At 42.4% G+C, this 7300-nt stretch overlaps 1 long non-coding RNA gene across 1 annotated transcript; it reads left to right on the forward strand.

Moving 5' to 3' along the window:
* The first annotated feature begins 571 nt into the window (after nucleotides 1–571).
* Nucleotides 572–5582, forward strand: LOC140722769 (uncharacterized). The gene is made up of 3 exons (XR_012097743.1): nucleotides 572–640; nucleotides 1176–1291; nucleotides 5115–5582. It is a non-coding gene; the product is annotated as an uncharacterized lncRNA (long non-coding RNA).
* Nucleotides 5583–7300: the final 1718 nt, after the last annotated feature.

A 7300-nucleotide genomic window follows, 5' to 3' on the forward strand; every position in this document is an offset into this window, starting at 1 on the left:
CTGATCCCCCGTGTTGATCACTGAACTTCGTCCCAAAGTGTGGTAGTGTCTGGGAGAGGGAGGGATGGAGTGTCTAACAGGAGAAAGATGGAGTGAATGGCGAGAGTTGTGTCTGTGGGGTGGGGTAGATTTGAGTGGAGGGATTTCCGTGTCTCGGACAGGAGGGATGGATGGTAAAGAGTGAGGGATAGGAAGTGTTATGAAAGAAGAGGGTTGACTGAAGAGGGAGGAGTGAATGACACGGGCGGACTGTCTGTGGTTAGAGGTTTGAACTCGTGGGAACCCACGAAGCAATGACTGAAGAACCTGGTCTGGGTTTGTCCACCACACGATCTGGTGTCAGTGGAGGAGATTGTCGAAGGGAATGTTCCTCTCCCTGTTCAATCCCTGAACTTCATTCTGACTCGGGCTGAGGACAATGACTGATGTTCAGGAGGGAGAGTCAGTGGAGGGAAACTGAGTGTGTCAAGGTCATTGAGTTAACCCCTCTCCCCCAGCTCCTGTCCCAGTCTGACATCCAAATTTGACAATTACACTCTGCCAACCGCTGTTAATTTCTTCATTTAATTTCCAGATCCACCGAATCCCAAAGGGACCAGCCAGAAGCCGTCCTCTGGCCCAGAGGAAGAGACATGCTCAGGTATCAGGTCTTGTTTGATAGAGGGGAGGGTGGGGGTATCTTCAGTCCAGTTTGGATCCCAGTCACACCCTGTGACACCACCCGCAATATTCAGGAGCAAATACAGTCACAGTGTTGGGAGAGGTCTCCTTAAACCCTTCTCGTAGTTTGTGTAAATCTCTCAGACCCACCTTTGTGTACAGGTGTGTACAGCTCCTCATTCCACACCTACCTCACTCCACTCCACCTTCCCTCTCTGACAGTCTGTGCGTCTCATCTCCGAGGGTCACCGATGCTCAGCATTAGACCCGGACAGTCTACCTCCCTGTTCACCCGCTGCCAAAGTCAGCTTACCCCAGCTCCTCCCCACTCCACTCCATCCCCTACCCCCTCTCCCTCACCCGAAGTTTGTACAGATGTCATGGTCTTGCATTCTCTGGAGTAGATGAGCCTGTTTCACCGACCTCACCCCCACCACCACCCTCACACTGGGGGTTTGCTGCCTCTGGACCGGCTCCGGCAAAGGTCTGACTGAGGACATCTCTCAATCTTCCAGTGAAGGGGCTCCCGTCAAAGGACGAGTGTGAGGAGATGATCAACAGTGCCCAAGTGTTCATCATTGGGAAGAACAACCTGGGAAACCCCGAGGAGCAAGAGGCCTACCTCCGTCAGGTGAGAGATGTAGTCCACATTTATTCCCAGGCTGGAGATTGTGGTTCATGTGGCTTTGGTCATTCCTGTTCAATGAGCAGTGACCGTCCCTTCCCGATAAACGGTGAATGACTCAACCCAGAAACGGTGACACCTGAGTCACCGGCAACTCTCTGTTTTCCATCACCACCCAACGTAAGAGATAAGAGCAGAATTAGGCCTTCGACCCCATGACGTCTCCCCTCAACCCCTTTCTCAAGCTTTCTCTCCATAACCCTAACCCTCTTATTGACGAAGAAGCTATCGATCTCTGTCATAAATACACCAAGTGACTTGGCCTCCACCACTCACTGTGGCAAAAAAGTCCACAAACTCACCACCCTTCGGCTCAAGAAATCCCTCCTCATCTCAGTTTCAAAGAGACGTCCCTTTCCTGAGAGGTGTGTCCTTGGATCCGGGAGTCCCTCATTCACATCAAAACCCTTTACACATCCGCCCCATCCAGGCCTTTCAATATCCGGTAGTATCAGTGAGATTTCCACCCCCTACCCCCCATCTTCTGAACTCCAGCCCAGAGACCTCAAACACTCCTCGTAAGTTAACCCTTTCATCCCTGGGATTAATCTCCCCCAACTCCCTGTCACCGCTCCACATTTACAAAGTGTGCCCTTCACCATTTATCCTTGCTCTGTTCCCAGACATCACTGAGTTTCAAAGTTCAAAGTAAATTTATGATCAAAGTACTGTACATCTCTGTCACCCCCTGAGATTTGTTTTCTTGCGGGCATACTCAATAAATCTATGGGATAATAACAGAATCAGTGAAAGTCTGCCCAACTAGGGTGATCAACCAGAGTGCAGAATTCAACAAACTGTGCAAATGTAAAACAAAGAAATAATAACAATAATAAATAAATATCAGGAACATGAGGTGAAGAGTGAGTCGTTGAAGGTGAGTCCATTGTTTGTGGGATGCAGTGGGTATTATTTCCCAGATTTAAGGGGGAATCTGAGATTTCTGGATATAATGTAGGGAAGTGCACGGTCATGCACATTGGCAGAAGGAATAAAAGCATGGACTATTTATTAAACAGGGAGGAAACTGAAAACTCAGTGACTTGGGAAACCTCCTGCAGGATTCCCCAGAGGTTAACTTGCAAGTTGAGTCGGTGGTAAGGAAGGCAAATGCAATGTTAGAATTCATTTCAAGAGGACAAGAATGCAAAAGCAAGGATGTAATGCTGAGTTTTTATAAGACATTGGTCAGACTACACTTAGAGTATACAAAAGGTGTACTACCATTGGAGAGGACCCAGAAGCGGTTCACAAGATTAATATTAGGAATGAAAGGGTTAACACTTTGAGACATGTTTGATGTCTCCAGACCTATACTCACTGGAGTTTAGAAGAATGAGGGGAGAATCTCATTGAAACCTATCGAATATTGAAAAGCCCAGAGAGAGTGGATGTGGAGAGGATGTTTCCTGTTGTGGGGAGTGTAGGACAAGAGAGCACAGCCTCAGGATTGAGGTAATCCGTTCTGAACAGGGAACAGGAAAAATGTCTTTAGCCAGAGGGTGGTGAATCTGTGGAGGCTAAGTCATTGAGTATATTTACGGAGGAGGTTGATAGTTTCTTGACGAAGCTGAACGTCAAAGGTAATGGAAAGAAGGCAGGAGAATGGGGTTGAGAGGGACAATAAATCGGCCATGATGGAATGGCAAAGCAGACTCAAGGGACTAAAATTTCCAACTCTGCTCCAGTGTCTTATGGTTCCGGAGCCTAATGGTTGTAGAGTAATAACTGTTCCTGAAACTGGTGGTATGGGACAAAACGCTCCTGTAACTCCTTACCGGTGGCAGCAGTGAGAAGCGGCCTGGCCTGGATTGTGGGGCTCCTTGATGGTGGATGCTGCTTTCTTGTGGCAGTGCTTCCTGTAGATGTGCTCGAAGATGGGGAGAGCTTTTCCTGTGATGGACCAGGCTGCATTCAACACTTTTCACAGGCTTTTCCATTTCTGGGCATTTACCCCATGACCACCGGCTATTCAGAGACCCACCCCACCAGTCTAGTTTAGACCTTCTGTGTTAGTTTCCCTGCAAAGATATTGGTTTCTCTCGGGTCCAAGTTCAACCCGTTCTCTTGTACAGTTTCTGTCTGTCCCAGAAGAGATCCAGGAACCTGAATCCCTACCGAGTGTACAAGCCACAGAGCCACAAAGTCATCTGACCTACCTTTCTGTTTCTGTCCTCACTGGCAGAGTAAACCGGAGATCCTCCTCCTTACCCAACACCCTCTGCTCATTCCACAGGATCTCATCCCTTCTTCTACAAACTGTATGTCGTTGGTAACAGCTTGTACAGTGACCTCTGGTTGTTTGCCATAACACTGTAAGACATAGGAGCAGAAATAGCCATTTGGCCCATCGTGTCTCAGTATTATTTATTTACGTTTTTTATTTGAACAGAATATCATTTACAGTTCATTGTCAGTCTGTGTGTAGTTTTTCATTAATTCTGTTGTATTTTGCTGTTTGACTCTAAATTGCATCAAGAAAATGAATCTCCAAGTAATTGCAATAGCCTTTTTGGCTACAGCCAGCGCAGTTTTTATAAATTCTTTCTGATATTTATTAAGTTTGAGTTTTGGTTTTGTCCCTTCAATATCACCTAGTAAAAGTAATATTGGATTATGAGGAAGTTTTATTCCCGTAATTTGTTCCAATAAAAGTCTTAAATTTGTCCAAAAAGGTTGAATTTTAGAGCAAGACCATGTAGAATGTAAAAATGTACCAGTTTCTTGGTTACATCGGAAACACTGATCAGATAAACTTGGATTTAATTTATTTATTTTTTGTGGTGTAATATATAATTGATGTAAAAAATTATATTGCACTAATCTTAACCGAACAGATTTACTTGGAAATCAGATACATATTTAAGTATAGATTGTTGGAAAAAAGAAATCTATGGCTGTATTCCATTAGAAAAAATTACTTATAACTTAAGAGATAAATATGAAACATTTTTGAAAATCTGGGGCCCTTATTTACAAAAGACAGGATTAAATATATAGGTGCTCTGAAGAGAAAATTAATGGCTACTTGGGGAAAAAAAATAAATATATATACTAAAGTTATTAAGAACTCCATGGAGCATGTGGAGACCTACCAACAACCAGGCACTCTTTCTTTCTTTCTTTTCTTTCTTTCTTAATTTTTTTATATAGGGTAGTTAGGGGGGAGGGATTAAGGGGAGGGGGGAAGGGTCACATATCTTTTTTTTCTTCACTTGTAATCATTTAAAAATTTAAATAAAATTTAGAAAAAAAAAGAAAATGAATCTCAGGTTTGTATATGGTGACATATACCTACTTTGAGAATAAATTTACTTTGAACGTTGAACTTTTATGCCTTTTGTTGAGGCAACTGGGTTAACCAGAAACAGCTTTTTCTTAAGCTGCTCCCCTCACCTGGTCTGGCTGCTGGGGAGGGAGTGAACGGGATTCCACTCGACGTGCTGGGGGAGCGGGTGGGGGCGATTTCCCACACTGTCCAGACAAACCGATTTGCATGTTTGTGAGGAAGAGGGTTCCCCTGGTGTGGGGGAAAATGATTCCTGTGGGTGGGGGTGAGGGGCAGATGGTTATTTTGGACAAATGGGAATTGTCCTTTTTGGAAGGAATGGAGTTTTCCTGGTGTAGTTCTTGGTGTGGAGGAGAAGGGAATCTCCTGGTGGTAAGTGATGGATTCTGTAGGTGATGAGAGGAGGGTCTCTCTGCTGTCCTGATCCCCACACAGTGCGGTCTAACTGTGTTTCTTCACCATTGACACCCCTGTCCACAGGTGCGTGAGATGCTGATCGAACAGCTCCCCTGCAAGCACGTCCTGTCCAAGAGTGAACACGACAATGGGGGAGGGAAGTGAGAAGGAAGGTGTCAGATTGTGATCTTCCAACGTATCACAGGCTGATGGACGGTGGTGATGTGTGTGAGGTGTTCGTGGGGTGTGGAGTGGGGCACGAGGTGGTGGTTGTTGTGGGGTGTGTGGGAAGATGGTGGGAAATCTAAATGTCAGTGAAATATCTGCATGAGCATGTATCTGGTTGTTCTGTCATCTCTGTAGCTTATTAACAAACAAGTTAGTCTTCTGTTAGTTACCGATTTGAATTATTTCTCAGTTCAACGTAATAATGGCTTTAATCCAAGTAATGAAAGACACATTTGTGTTCCTGTAATGTGGCTCCAATTATTTCTGTATTTCTTATGCATCCAATGATATTGTGTTACTGGAGGATGTACCACTGTTTTACTTCTACATTGATCAGTTATTAAAATTAATACAATAAAGACATTTAATTATTTTTAAACCGTCAACTTTGGATAAGGCCTTTTTTATTTGGAAAACCAAGGGAATAACTTTTTCAGATTTGTTTTTAGGTGATTGTTTAATGTCGTTTTCTCAGTTAGTGGATAAATATGATTTATCTAAAGTACACTTTTTTAGATATTTACAAATTAGGAATTTTTTTATGTGGCCTGCTGCCAAATTATCCCTCTGCTTATCCACCTGATATGACAGATGTTCACCTTCAGCTTAAACTACTTCAATAAGGGCTGATAGCTATAATTTATAAACGGCTATTGAATTTACGAATTATATCTAACGATAAAATTAAACATGCGTGGGAATTGAAATCTCGAAGTCTCGAGTCATTTGCAGATAATCATTGGAGTAATTTTTTTTATTTGGTTAATAACTCATCTATTTGTGCCCACCATTCTTTGGTACAGTTCAAGGTAGTGAATCGGGCCCATATGTCAAAGGATAAACTAGCACGTATTTTTTCCAACATCAATCCTATTTGTGACAGATATAATATTCAGGTGGCCACTTTAACTCATATGTGTTGGTCTTGTATAAAGCTAGACAGTTTTTGGAAAGATGTTTTAAAAACGTATTCAAAAGTCTTGGTTCTGGACCTGCAACCTAATGTACTTATGGCAACCTTTGAGATTATCCCATCAGAAGCAGGAAATATTTCTGTTTCCACTCAACGTATGATAACTTTTTCAACCTTATGGGCTAGGAGAGCCATTTTAATGAATTGGAAGGATTCTAAATCCACCTGCTGTCTTTTATTGGCTTTCCTCCATTATGTCCTGTTTAAGTTTAGAGAAAATAAGAAGTCGGACATTTGATACATCCTTTAAATTTGAGCAAATCTGGAGACCTTCTATTCAATATTTTCATTTGATTTGATTTAATACTCTTCCAATTTATTTTTTGAAGTTTTAGATTTGATCAGAAAGTCTTTCTTCCTTTTTTTTGGTCGTATCCTCAGAATGGACTGCCCAGTCCCTTTTTTTTATCTTTTATGTTTAGTGTAGTGTTTTCTTTTCCCTTTTCAATCAATAATTTAAAGTTTTCTTTTTTTTTCATGAACTGATAAGAGAAATTAGTTGTCTTCTTTTTTATTATATATTACATACTAGCTTATCACTGTGTATGATTTTGATAATGTCTATTTCTCTTTCTGTGTTATTATCGATATACATATTTGAGATCATTCTCCTCCTGTCTGTATCTATTCTCATTTTAAATCAATAAAAAGATTGACAAAGAAAGAAGAAAGACACAACATTCATTCACATGTTGCCAGATAACTTGCTGACAAAGGAGACCAACCTGCACAGATGACAGTGGTGATATTGGTGACAGTGAGGGTAGTCTAAGGTTACCAGAAAGCATAGGAGCAGAATTAGGCCATTCGACCCATCAGTTCTGCTCTCCCAATGCATCATGGCTGATTCGTTATGCCTCGCATCCCCATTCTCCTGCCTTCTCCCCGTAACCTTACTAATCAAGAACCTATCAGCCTCCACTTTAAATAAACCAAATGACTTGTCCTCCACAGGCATCTATCACAATGAATTCTCCAGATTCACCACCCTCTGGATAAATAAAATCCTCCTCGTATCTGTCCCAAACAGATATCTATCTGTTCTGAGGCTGTGGCCTCTGGTCCTAGA

Source organism: Hemitrygon akajei, unplaced genomic scaffold (assembly GCF_048418815.1).
Source record: "Hemitrygon akajei unplaced genomic scaffold, sHemAka1.3 Scf000088, whole genome shotgun sequence".
Classification (NCBI taxonomy): Eukaryota; Metazoa; Chordata; class Chondrichthyes; order Myliobatiformes; family Dasyatidae; genus Hemitrygon; species Hemitrygon akajei.